The 14,879-nt window shown below is 35.6% G+C and overlaps 1 pseudogene; it reads left to right on the forward strand.

Annotated features, from left to right (window-relative positions):
• The first annotated feature begins 3,248 nt into the window (after nucleotides 1-3,248).
• Nucleotides 3,249-13,721, forward strand: LOC150036553 (uncharacterized; annotated as a pseudogene).
• Nucleotides 13,722-14,879: the final 1,158 nt, after the last annotated feature.

The following is a 14,879-nucleotide window of genomic DNA, read 5'->3' on the forward strand; positions in this document are numbered from 1 at the left end:
CTCCTCACTACAAATATATTTTTGTGTCCATATCAACCAATCAATAGTGCGGTAACCCTTTACAAATCGCTCGTAAGTACAGTTGATCCAATTTACCGTTTTGCCTTTGTAGTTACATCTAACTCCTTAAATACCACTGATTCCTCTAATGAACATAAGTCATAGTCCTACTATGACTGAGTCCTCTCTTCCAAAGAAAGGTTGTGGCCACTATGTTCAAGACTCGGAATCAGCCCTTAAGGGAGCAATCTATCTACTTACCCCTGCTTCAAGGAAGGAGTGAATTCCGTCTTGTGTAACTGAGTTCCCAGCTCCCCAATCAGGCAAATCCCTGAAAAGGTAAGCTTGTTGAGTTGGCAATCAGGCCACTCTCACCTATACTAATCAAAGGACTGCTCTCAAAGGCAGGAGTTCTCAAAACACTCAGGATTAAGGTCATGTCACCTACAGTCGTTTAAGTGAGATGTAAGTCTCAAGTATCAATGGAATTATATAAAGATGTGAATCATCTCGTGGTCTTACCCCACGGAGTGGGAAAGAGTCTCTCTTGCGGTCTTATACAAACTCTTTGTATAGGACACCTCCGCTCGCATGTCTCTACATGAATGGTCAAGATCAAACCATCTGTAGTAGTTCACAATACTTGTAAACCTCTACAAAGTGGGTCGTATCCGTAGTGTCACAAGGATGTAGGATTGTATCAGCAACAGCGGAAGCACAAGGATCATCTAAGCATTCAAATTCACTAATTTTGGCAAAATATTAAGCATGCTCTTGCAGAAAAACAAGTAAGTTTCAAGACATACCTCTTGTAGAACTTCTTCAAAGCTTCTTCTCCAACTGTTATCTTCTCCAAGTCTTATTGTAGACCACCTCAAGATCTTCCCCACTATTCTCTTGGTGCTCTAGATTGAGTTATGGGACTCAAAACAAGTTTGAATCAAGGGATGAAGGAGAAATGCTCACTGTAGTAATCTTGTTGAAGAACTCTTTCTCCAACCCGAATTTCTCTCAAATTCTCTATAGACTGCATGCCCAAATTTCACTCCAATCTCTTAATTATATTGCAGATCAACATGCAAAGGAGAGACTTGCATGAGTTGCAACGCATGCTTGAAAAAGACAAGGCAAAGAAAATGCTTCATGTGTAAGCAACTAAGGAAATGGATAATGGAAAAACAACTTTTTCTATTTTTGTGTTTTTGGTTTTCACTTTTCCAATTTTATCATAAAATCATAAATGATTTTATAAAATCTATTTTGATTTAAAAAATGAAAAAAATTAATTAATTTCATAAATCAATTTTTAAATAAAACTTAATTAATTTAATATCAAACCGGCATCGGGAGTTCTCCGGGAACTCCCGATGCATTAAAACGGCGTCGGGAGTTTCGGGGAACTCCCGACGGTTCTCCCTATTTACTTCCCGGGGAACTCCAGATCCCTTCTTCTTCCCCATTCTCCCTATTTTTTTTCCTCTCCCTCTCAAATTTTTCCCTTTTTCTCCCATTTTCTTCATTTTTCTTTACCATTCTTCCTCCCTCTCCCCATTTTCACATCATTTTAAATTTTACTCCCGTTTTCTCCATTTTTCCCATCCATTTTTTCTTTCATTTTTTCCATCAAATATTTCTTCAATTTCTCCCTTTCTTGCATCCTTTTACACTTTCCATTTTTCTTCCATTTCTCCCTTTTCTTCCATCAATTTTTGCTGCCGCCACCGCTGCTGCAATCAACTGCCCACCGCCGCCGTCGTCTCCTTACCGGTAATTTTCTCATTTTATTTTATATTGTATATTTATTTAAATCATATGTGAAATGCCCATTAAAATGTGTTAAATATTGTATTCGCTTTTGTTAATTTTTTGAAATTGCTGTACAAATCATGCCCATCAATATTATGCCCATTAAAATATTATCTGAAATTTTAACATTTCGAAGATGTTGAATAAATGAAAGGCCTATATTAATCTAAAAAATATAAAATAAATCTTTAAACCTCCAATTTGGTACTTAACGCATTTAATATTTTAAAAAAGTTTTAAAAAGTTTAAACCTCCAATTTGGCACTGAACATAAAACTAAATTTTGAGTCTAATAGAAAATTGAACTTTAAATTTTGTGTCCAATAGGCTTGTAAATTTTAGAAGATGTTGAATAGATGAAAGGCCTATATTAGACACAAAATTGAAAGCTTGGAGACGTACTAAATAAAACATTTGAAAGTTGTTAAGACAATTTAAGCAGTCTAGGGACCTATGTGTTTATTTTGCCTTAAGAAATGAAAATTATGAAACTCAATGCTTAATAATACTTTGTACTTTATCCTCTAATCCAGGTTATTGTTTTGGATTACAAGTTGGTCAGAAAATATTTATTTTTAAGGATGAATAAAGAATGAATTAAACTATGGAATAAGTTATCAGTGGAGTATAGAAAAGAAGTATCACAGTTCTTAGATATGGCAAGGTTTCATGTTAATGATTCCGGACGAATAAGATGTCCATGTAAGAATTGTATGAATTCAATTTGGGAAAAGATAGATATTGTGGAACGACATCTATTAACATATGGAATATCTCCCTCATATTGTGAATGGGTATATCATGGAGAGCCAGTAAACTTATCTAGAAGTCATACAAGTCATTCAATACAGGATGTTGAAGTAGATAGTATAGAGAGTAATGCTGTCGAAGAAAATGAGATGTTGAATCTTATAAACGATTTACAAGTTCCAATTGAAAATGAAAATGCAAATGAAGGAAGGATTGAGAATAATGAAATGTCCTTTAATGGTCAAGAAAGAGATACCACGAACTTATCGAGGATTTAATGACCGAAGCACGTAATGAATTATATCCTGGGTCGAAATTTTCGTCCTTAAACTTTTTAGTAAAGTTGATGCATATCAAAGTTCTGAACGGCTGGAGTAACAAATTGTTTGACATGTTACTGGAATTTTTAAAAGCATCGTTTCCAGCTGGCACCTCTATACCTACTTCCTTTTATGAAGCTAAGCGAAAATTGCGTGATTTAGTCCTAGGTTATGAATCTATTCATGCGTGCAAATATGATTGTGTATTGTATTGGAAATTTGCAGATTTGCAACAATGCCCTGTTTGTGGTGAGTCTCGGTACAAAGTTAATGATGGAAAGGGTAAAAAAAATACCACATAAGGTATTGTATCATTTTCCATTGATAACGAGATTAAAATGATTGTTTGCATCAAAAGGAAGCGCTTCTGACATGAGATGGCATAAAGATAAGCAAGTTGAAATGGAGGATGTATTGCGGCATCCAGCTGATGCAGAGGGGTAGAAATATTTTGATCGTGAATTCCCTCATTTCACTTTAGATCCTCGAAATGTTCATTTGGGATTAGCTTCAGATGGCTTCAATCCGTTTGGAAATATGAGCACTTCTTATAGTATGTGGCATGTGGTGATAATTCCTTATAATTTGCTCCCTTGGAAATGCATGAAGGAAACAAACTTCTTCATGTCTTTACTCATACCTGGTCCAAAATCTCCTGGAAAGAAAATTGATGTTTACTTGCAACCATTGATTGAAGAGTTGAAAGAGTTGTGGACAATTGGTGTACGAACTTATGATTCTGTTGCTGGTGAGTTTTTTCAAATATATGCTACCTTATTATAGACGATTAATGACTTCCCTGTGTACGGTGACTTATTTGGGTGGAGTATAAAAGGTTACCAAGCATGTTCAATATGCAAAGAAGATAACTCGTCCTTCGGGATAAGAGGAAAAATATCATTTATAGGACATCGACGTTATCTTCCAGAGAATCATAGTTGGCGTCAAAGTAGACAACATGATGGAAAAGTTGAACATAGACCTCCACCAGTCGTAATGAATGGAGAAGAGATATTACAACAAATAAATACGCTAAACTTTTCTGTGCTTAGTAAACATCCATCGAAGCAAGATAAAAAAAGAAAGTGAATTCTAAATTGGACTAAAAAAAGTATTTTTTTTCCAACTTCCATATTGGTCCAGACTATTGTTACGAGATAAATTGGATGTAATGCATATTGAAAAAAACATATGCGACAATTTGGTGGGCACATTGTTAAATATTGAAGGAAAGTCAAAGGATACAACGAACGCTCGATTAGACTTACAAGATTTGAAGATAAGAAAGAACCTACACTTGATACAGGTCGATAACAGATTTGTAAAACCACACACAGCATACACATTAACAAATGGTGAACGGATTTCATTTTGTAAGTATTTGAAATCAGTGAAATTCCCTGATGGATTCGTATCTAACATATCACGATGTGTTAATGACAAAGATGGAAAAATATCGGGGCTGAAAACACACGACTGTCATGTTGTTCTTCACAGACTACTCCCTATTGGTATTCGAGCATACCTACCGAAAAACGTATCCACTGCTATTGTTGAGTTGTGTACATTCTTTCGCGACTTATGTGCAAAGACAATATGTGTAAGTGATTTGAATAGACTACAAGCAGACATCATAGTCATACTTTGTAAATTGTAGAGAATATTTCCACATGCCTTTTTCGATGTAATGGTATACCTTGCAGTTCATTTACCATATGAAACCAAAATGGTGGGTCCAGATAGTTACATTTGGATGTATCCTATTGAAAGAAGTTTACGAACATTAAAACAATTTGTACGGAACAAAGCACATCCCAAGGGGTCTATAGTGGAAGCATATGCAATGAATGAATCATGGAACTTCTGCTTGCAATATCTAAGTGGGATTGAAACGAGATTCAATAGAGATGAACGAAATGATGATAACATTCCCGATCACGAGATATTTGGTGAATTTAAATTATTTAGGCAGAGGGTACGACCATTAGGGGCGTCAACTTTACTGACGCTATCAATGGAGGAAAAGCGTATTGCATATTGGTACATTCTCAACAATTGTAAAGAAATACCAGACTATCACAAGTACGTTTCAAACTTTTTCCTTTTCTAAATTCTAGGGTATCTCCTTCGATATAACATTTAAATGATCAATTTTGTAGGCAACATTTGAGGTTAATTCTTCGTGAAGCTCAAAGCGCCTTTGACTTATATATGAAACATCAATGCAAATTTCCTGATTGGTTCAAATCTCAGGTATACATAGTCATTTTATAGGCAACAATTGAGGGATGATTCATTTTTCGTAATCATTTTTAATGTATAAGTAATTATTAGGTTTTACAACGGCGCGAAAGTGAAGATATGTCCGATGATTTCTTTTCACTTGCAATGGGACCTTCCTCTGAGATGCACTCTTAGATTGGATGCATTGTTAATGGGGTACGGTTTCACACTATAGAGCGTGATAATCGTCAAGCTACACAAAATAGTGGAGTCCTAGTGGCTAGGGAGATTAGTGAAAACACAAGTGTGGATAACAATTTCTACGGTGTTGTAGATGAAGTATTAGATTTCCAATATGCGAACAGAAGACGTGATTTCTTGTTGAAGTGTAGATGGTTTGACATAGATAACAACAAAAGTAATAGGACACATGTGGATTTACAAATTGATCAATACATCACACTTTTGGTATGTCGACGAGCCTTTCATCTTTGCTATCCAAGCACAACAAGTCTTTTACATTGATGACATCAAACATGGTAACAATTGGAAAGTTATTCAAGTAATCCAAAATAAACGAATATGGGATGTACCGGAAGTGGATGATGTTGAAAACGCACTAGATTTACAAGAAATTATTGGTGGCGTCCGAGTGGATGAAACCATTGAGGAGGTTACTTTATGCAGAGTTGACGTTGATTCTACAGTTTTGGAAAGACCAATTATTGTACATGGCGATCATGACTTCATAAACGATGATGATGAAGAACAATTATCTCCCAATAACAGTTCAAGTGCTGATGAATAATTTGAATTAGATTACGATGATGAGTAATGATGTATTTACTCAATTTTCTTTTTCTCTAGCTTACACGTATTTATTGTTAATTTAATATTGTTTTCTTTTTTTTGTGTTTGTATAGATATGATGTCAACCCCTAATAGGCAACGGGAGGCTGATGAAGAATTCCAAGAGTTATATCTAGGCAACACGGTATCTTCTGTGGGTGATACTTCAGGTTAGTATATTTTGAAATATATTCTGTTAACTGAAATACATCATAAACTGTTTTAAATTTTTTATTCTTTAGATAGTAGCTCAACATCCAATCGGAAGAAACGAGAGCATTCGTGGAACATCAAGTTGGAAAGATACATCCAAAAACATGGGAGAATTGCAATCGTGATAAATGAGGGGGAGACGAAACCGATATCTCAACATTCAATACAATTTAGTAATGCAATCGGCGTAACCGTGAGATCTGCATTTTCAGTACATTGTCTACTTTTGCTGAGGTTCCAAACGAATTCATAGAATTGGCTAAAAGTCAATTATTGGTAAGTAATTATAAGTTTATTCTTTTATAGTCATGAACATCATCTATGCTAATTCTTCCCTCCCTCTTTTGTAGGCTCATTTCGAACTTGATCTGGTAAACGACTTAACTGTTTTATAGAACATCAAATGCAAAACTCCTTCAAAGAATTTAGTGCAGATTTGCACAGACATTACAGAAAATGTGGAGATTCTCAGCAAGCACGTGCCAGTTTGCCTAGTTGGCTTAAAAATAGGCCAGAAGATTGGTGCTTTTTGTGTGACCACTTTGAGAGTTAATCGTTTCAGGTACAATATTTATGGCATGTATCATTTGCTGCATTTACTAATACATCATACTATTAACATATTTTTTTTCCCTTCAAATGTAGGAAATGTTTGTGACGAATAGGAAGAATAAAGAGAAATTACCGTTCGACCACGTAGAAGGATTGAAGTCATTCCTGCAAATTCAGGCAAAGTTGCAGGCAAAGGAGGGTCGAGAAATAGGACATGTTGACCTATTTAATGAAACACACTTTAAAGGTGGCAAGTTTGTGAACGAAACAGTTGAAAATGCACATGTAACATTTTTTGCTTTACTGTCGTTTTTCACTTTTAACTTTAGTCGCTCGTTCTTACCCATTTAAATATTATGTCTAGCATCAAATGTTGGAATTATAATCCAGCCCCACTCTAGAAGGTTCTCAACCACTAACAGGGAATGAAATTTGTGAGACGGTTTTGGGTAGACGACCCGGATATTCAAAAGGTCTAGATTAGGGCCCTAAGCCTAAGTCAAGAAGGAGTAACATCTCATCAAGCTCGTCATCTACTCAAGGAACGGAGGCGGGAATGGAGGAATTGAGAGTCAATTTTCAACAGTCTCAGTCGAAGATTAAGAAATTTGAAGACGTTCAGAAAAGAATGCAAGAGGATCATGCAAGACAAATGGAAGAAATGAAAAAAATGATTGAAGATATTGTACGATCACATAGAGGAGACCCATCAAATTAGGTATGACTACTTTATTTAGTTGTCTAATATGTTGCTATCCTGCAGTTATGGTAGCAAAGTTTAGTTATGTCTTAAGTAACTTTATGATAATCAAAGAATTGTTGGCTATCCTGCAGTTATGTTAGCAAAGTTTAGTTATGTCTTAAGTAACTTTATGATAATCAAAGAATTGTTGGCTATCCTGCAGTTATGGTAGCCAAACAACTGGATTTTGATGTGTTTTTTGTTGGCTCTCTCCTTGCCTCTTTTTTTTACTTTTTATTCAACTGTATCTCACTCTCTTTCTGTATGAAAGAGCTGGTTGGTCAAGAGAGATCTTTGAGTCTTATCATTATTGTTTTGAGTTTGTCTTCACTTCTCTTCCTCCATGATTCCCTAATGGAAGACTAACCTACTCTTGACACACTACATATTGAACTTCCCCTAGGATCAGAAATTCTTTTTTTTTTTTTTTTTTTTTACTTTTTATTCAACTACATCTTGCTCTGTCTCTGTATCTCGCTCTCTTTCTGAATCTCGCTCCCTTCTTGCCTCTCGCTCTCTCCCTATATGAAAGAGTTGGTTGGTCAAGTGAGAGCTTTGAGTCTTATCATTATTGTTTTGAATCTATCTTTGCTTCTCTTCCTCCATGATTCCCCAATGGAAGACTTACTTACTCTTGACACACTGCATATTCACCTTCCCCTACGATCAGAACTTCTTTTTTTTTTATTCAACTGTATCTCGCCCTCTCCCTGAATCTCGCTCCCTCCCTGTATCTCGCTCTCTCTTTATATCTCGATCTCTCCCTAAATTTCGCTCTCTCCCTGAATCTCGCTCTCTCTTTATATCTCGCTCTCTCCCTGAATCTCGCTCTCTCCTTATATCTCGCTCTCTCCCTGAATCTCGCTCTCTCCCTGAATCTCGCTCTCTCCTTATATCTTGCTCTCTCCCTGTATCTCGCTCTCTCCTTGCCTCTCGCTCTCTCCCTGTATCTTGCTCTCTCCTTGCCTCTTGCTCTCTCATTGCCTATTGCTCTCTCCTATACTATTCTTTAAAGTTTATACTTTCATCTGCCCCTTATTTCAACCACATTCATTTTATCTCTCTTTCAAATATTTGAAAAACTTTTAACAAATTGACAAAATGGTTTGATCAATGATGATGATAATGATGCCACATACCACACACATATACAACTAAAATTAAAATTACATATTGTTTGATGAGATTTTTGTAAGGATGATCAAAAGTTAATTTATAATTTTTTTGTATGGATGACCATTTTTTTTCCAATGCAATTTGATTAGCTTTTTAAATTTTTATTGGCATCACATATTGTTTTAGTTGTTTTTTTTCTCACTTTTGTTCTAGTTTTTGCTCACTTTCTTACTCTTATTCTTTCCATTTGGTTTATTTGGTATCTAAAAAACTGTTTGTTGTCAAAGAAAGAAGAAACAACTTTGTCATTTATTGTCTCCGTTGTTGTGATTAGAAGCAAAATATGGAGAAAGTAGTGTTGTCGTTGGTAGAGATGAAATAAAAATTAAAGAAGGGAAGGGAAGTAGACAAAAAAGAGGGGGTGGGAAGATGTGTTTTATTGCGATGATCCTCTCTATTTTCCTTTTAAACATAAATTATTAATGCAAAGAGCAACAGTTAGCTGCAATCTAAGTTACACCCAATTTCATATATTCATTCCTCAAATCATTTTGGGGACAAATTTGAGTTTTATGTGTGTTGGTCATCATTGTTTACTCGTTTTGATGTTCATTACCACCCGTATTGGAGTTTGAACACGTTGTGGATGTTTATCGATATAACATTTCAATGTTTTTGTTTTATTATAGAATGTTGTTTGAGGATGAGCTGGGATAATTGTTGAAGATGCTGTGTTCGAGAAGTGTTCTAGATATTGTTTTGATTTTACTTCTTTTATGCATTTGTGATATGAATGTTTATCGACTTCGTTTGGATATTGTAGTTTTTTACTTGTTATAAAATGGATTTCATTTTCGTTTATGTGAATCTTTCTTTAGTATAATATGTTTTACAGGTTTTCAGATCAAATTTTAAAAAATTACAAACGATATATTAAATTTGAATACTCCCCACGCATATAGGATCCTCCGATGCACTTTAAAACGGCGTCAGAAGTTATGGTGGAACTCCAGACGCCTACATGGTGTCGGGAGTTAGGGGGAACTCCCGACGCCGTTTAAAAGTGCGTTGGGAGATCCTCTCCTGACGGGTTTCTCCCGACCAAACTCTCGATGATTTTTTATGCGTCAGGAGATCCTCTCCCGACGAATTTTCCACACTTTCCCGAAGAAATGTGACATCGGGAGAAGTCAGATTTCCTATAGTGCCTTAGACTAAAATGTTCTATTTGTTTTAGGTAAATATTTACTTGGGTTTATTCCGGCTAATAAACAACCAAAGTCTAGGTGATCTTCCCAATATAACTTTTATATTTGGTTTTAACCTACGAGGTCTAGGTGATAAACCAGTTTTAAAACCTCAGGTCGCTCACGCATGCTCATAAAGCAATGTTAACAACGCTCAATTATTCGGTTATAATTCCCAAGTAGGAGGTGTTCCATAAACCGTCAACTTAAATACCTCCAGCCTTAGACAAGATTATAAACCGGTTGAGTTTGTAACCAAAGTTTACAAGATAACGACCTATTTTAACTATTAAAATAAGTTGTTATTTGTTAACCTAGGTGAGTATGCATCTTATCTTTGTTATGGATTTTAAATGTTCAATCCAATTTTATAACAATTTATAAAACTATAGACATGCTTTTGATCCATAACATACAACAAGCATTTTTAGGATTTAATATAACACTTTATATCAAATACTTGAAACCCCAAATACACATTCTATATATTATAACTCTTTATAACATATTTTCAATGCATGCTACATGCTTCCTACGGTGGGATTTTAAATCTACATGGCATACTATATGTACATACAAGATTTATTTAATTATAATATACATTCACAATGCATAAATAATTAAACACACATTCATATGGTCCAGTTTTGGCATTTCAAGCAAGCAATTACCTAAATTATTACAATAATAATTAAAAATAGCTTCTGAACTACCTCGAACCAAACCCGAATAGACCGAACCGAATCTCCAAAGCTCTAAAATAGGTTGAACCGGCTAAAAAAGGGCTGAATCGAACCTCATTGACCCGAACCGGCTGAACCAGTTCACTTGAACTGCTAGTCAGGTCGCGTTTGTACTTTCTAGGCTAGGATAAGCAACGTTACAACACTTCATCACAACATTGCAACGCCTCGGGCTCTTAAAGAACAATGTTGCAACACTCTATGGGCAATGTTGCAATGTTGCCTGACAGTAGCTTCAAAGTTGGATTTCTTCAGTTGGCCTTCCTTATTTCTTTCTTCAATTACAACCTAATTGCAACTTTATTGACTCTAACAAATTTACAAACTTTTAATCACACATTAAGGCCCATAAGCAAAGAGCCAATTACAACAAGTAACACTTAATTGAAGAGAATTTTAATGTCAAAACTGAAATTGTCCATATCAGCAACCATTTTCATACAACCTATGAAAATCACCCACCAAGCTAAAATTATCACAAACTGAGTGTTTAAATCATGCTCTGATACCATTTGATGGAGTTAGCATGTAATTAGCGGAAGAAATCATGATCATTAATCACTCTAATTTATTAATTTTAGCATCAAAGTAAACATGTTCATAAAATGAAAGAGGGTTTTGAGAGTTTACCTTTGAAAAACTTTTTTAATCCTCAAAATCCAACTTGATTTTCTTCAGCAAATAGTTGTAGACCACTACTTGATCTTTCCTACTATTCTCTTGAACCTTAGATTGAGTGGTGGAACCCAAAAAGAATAGGAATTCTTAGGGGATTTTGAGAGGAAGTGATTTTGTGTACATACAAAATGAAGAACACATCTTCAATGCCCAACCACTTAGAAAAACAGTGTTCTCTCTCCCATTTCTCAGCTCAATTAAACACGTTTTGTTCAGATTCAACATGCAATCGCATTACACTTCAAGTTGACACCTCAAATATATAAAAGCAAGTGGAATTAAGTGTTTAATGGGAAAAATCCACTCTGTGGATTGTCTCACAATTGTAATTTAAATTCAAAATTTAGTTTATAAATTTTGAAATCTTAATTTAAAAATTATATATATATTAATTCCATAATTAATATAATATATAATTTTATTAATTTTAAATAAATTTATTTAAAATTAATTTAATATCAAATATTAAATTAATTAAACACCAATTCCAAAAAACATAAATCTTTATTTATATATTTAATATTCAAATCGAATTTAAATATTATCCAATTCTCCAATTTCTCTTCATACGATAATTAAACGTGTAATTATATCGTATATAATTATTAATACCCTTAATTCGAATTTGAATGCTTCAAATTTACTCATCAAGCTATTATAAAGTTAATTTGTTTGTGAGCTAGTAAGGGGACCTAATGAACCTATAGATCATGGACTTCAACGATCCGAGATTAATTAGCTAAACTCTTTAATCTGAATTAATCAACATTTGTTAACTACCGGTCACTCCACTAAAGTCCAGTAGTTGAACTCCCCTCACTGTAGATAAATTTCTGTCTATTTGATTTAATCATAATCAGTAAGTCGATCCTTCACAGGTTGTTTATAATGACGGCTAGGTCAAATGTTGTTTTGTCCCAGAGATTACATCTTGCTCCTTAAGTCCTACCGATCGTCTAATGAACAATTGGTTTGTGATCTAATCACCAAACTAAGTCCCTCTCAGGCTAATGAGAGAGCGGGGCCCCTTGTTCAAGACCTATAATCAGTATTTAAGATAACAACCTCTCTACTAATCCTAAAAGTGGGTAGGCGTGAAATTCGTCTTGTACCCTATATCCCTAGCTATCTATCTAGTCTTATCTATGAAATAAAAGCTTATTGAGTCGATGCTGCTGAGCCAACTCTCATTTATGTAAATATAAAGATAATACTGAATAAAGAGGAGTTCGTAGTTAGCTCAGGATTAAGGTCGAGCTACCTAGGTCATCGCTTTGAAATAGTCAATCTTAAACAGTAAACAATGCTATAAAGTAAGAGTGACTTATTTCTTGGTCCAGTCTTATACAAACTCATTACATAGGATGCCTCCACTCGCATGTCTCCACATAAACGATTTAGGATCACATCATTTGTACTAAATACAAAGTGGGTCGCATTCAATAGTGTTACCAGAATAAGGTACCCAATCTTATTCGTATACTATAGGCTGTTTTGGCTATTTACTTGAACTTGATCCATTTTTATGTCTCCACATAAAGTCCAAGTATTCATGTAATAGCCATAGATCTTAGTTTATTGGATATAGGCTTTTACATGTGCAATTTACATAATCAATAACATATTTATTGAATAAACCTCAATAACATCTTTATTTCAAATAGAATATGTATAAATTTACAAATTGCAAGTTTTAGGACATACAACCCAACAAATTAGGACATACAACCCAACATGTCTCAGGCATCGTATATCGACAAAATGCTTGTCAGGTATTTAATGCAGAATTCTAAAAAGGGTTTATTACTTGACGTTAGCATCAAACCTCGCTTCTACTTTCCTCTATATAAACCCTTGTCGTATTCGATCTCTCACTTCCTTATCTCTCTGATTTCAAGCTCTTTAATTCCCTCTGATTCCCGACAATCTTTAACCTTCAAGCTTCAATTTTTTCTTATTTTCTTAAATTTTCTCATCGTCAACGAAAATGGCTCATCAAGGAAACACCCAAAGAACCTCATCTGTATAAATTAGTGAGAATCATCTGGCTTCTTCCTCAAATCCTACAACCTTTTCACCTTCCAATTTTAGCCGCACTGGAATCGGTAGACCTTGCCTCCCTTCAAACCCACTTTAAAACCCTTAATGGATTTGCTCATTTACACGCCCAACCCACCGTCTGTTTGTTATCCCCATCGTAACTCCGATCATCCCTACCCTTACCATTCAAGCTTCTCCCCAAATTGCCCTTTTCTCTGTCTTGCATCCACCAACCCTGCTAGACCATGCATGACTTGAGGCTTTGTTTGTGGTCTTCCCTCACGAGCCTACATTGTCCAGATCTTCCTCGCCATCTGAAGATAAAATTAAAGACCAGCCATCAACTATGCTCATTGCTACAGAACCAAGTAAAGAGATGGTCCGCCCCAATAGTCCTGTGATGGAGGAAATGCGCCTAATGCCGCCAATGCTAGTGATCTAGCTAGCACAAGCAAGGCAACGAAAAGAGATAAGATGGATGTCTTTCGAGACATCCTAAAGAGCATTGAACACAAAGAAGAGATCGCTAAAGCGAGGGTGGTGAATCAGCCAAATAGGGGGAGTGCTGAGAAGAAAGAAGAAGGAAAGGAAAGGAGGAATAAGGAAGTCATTTCGCCACAAGGGTCTGTCCTTACGGCACATGGCCTTGAAAAGCTTGTGTACAATAGACCTAGTATCATTCACTCTAATGAGGGGTCAGTGAAAAGGTTGTTTGCAGCGCGTGAGAAAAAAGAGGGAGAGAAACAAAGAACTTAAAAAGAAGGAAGAGAAATTGGTTGTAAGCGTTTAAAGAACTCTCTTTTAGAAAAGAAGAACGTAGCGGTGGCTGCATCTAGAGCCACAATTGATCTAGAAAATGAAGAAGTGGTGAAAGTCGAGACCAGTCCTAAGGTCTTCCTCGCCACATCCTCTATGGAACGGTTACAAAAAAGAGTTGGTAGAGAAGGAAAAGAAGGTGGTTGAAGAGCTATGTGAAATAAGGGTGGAAATTGAGCTTCTCATGGTCGCAGAAAAATTGGACGCAGAGATGCGTGATAAGAAGCTAGAAGAAGAAGTAATTGAGTTCGAGGCTGAAGTCAACGTAGAAAAAGAAGAGGAAATTGCATTAAAAGTTGTCAAAACCGATGTAGAAAGAGGGCTACATGAGGAAAATATCACTACAATTGAGATAGTGAAAAAAAAGGGCACACATCACAAGCAGCCTCAAGATTATCAGAGAATAGAACAGACAGAAGAAGGAGAAGGAAAAGAAAGAGGCAGGAAAGAAGAAAGAAAAACTGCCTAATAGAAAGAACAAGAAGCAGGAGCACCTGCAAATGAAGTAAAGTTTGGAAGAAGTGGGAGAAGGAAGCAGAGCATCTACAAGCCCTGAAAGGAAATGAAAAGAAAAAGGGAAGGAAAAGATAGTCAAAGAAGAAGCACTAGCAGATATGTGTAAATGTTAGAAAAAGTCGTTTGACGACATGCTGATAATGATGAGGTTCTTCCCTGAGAGTTCCCCATTGTCTGCATACATAACTGGGATAATTAACGTGTTGGATTGGCATACTTACTATGAAGGCCCCTACATGATCAAGCCTACTGTGGTCCACGCTTTCTA

This window comes from Benincasa hispida, chromosome 4 (genome assembly GCF_027475165.1).
Source record: "Benincasa hispida cultivar pf3 chromosome 4, pf3_genome.v1.1, whole genome shotgun sequence".
Lineage (NCBI taxonomy): Eukaryota > Viridiplantae > Streptophyta > Magnoliopsida > Cucurbitales > Cucurbitaceae > Benincasa > Benincasa hispida.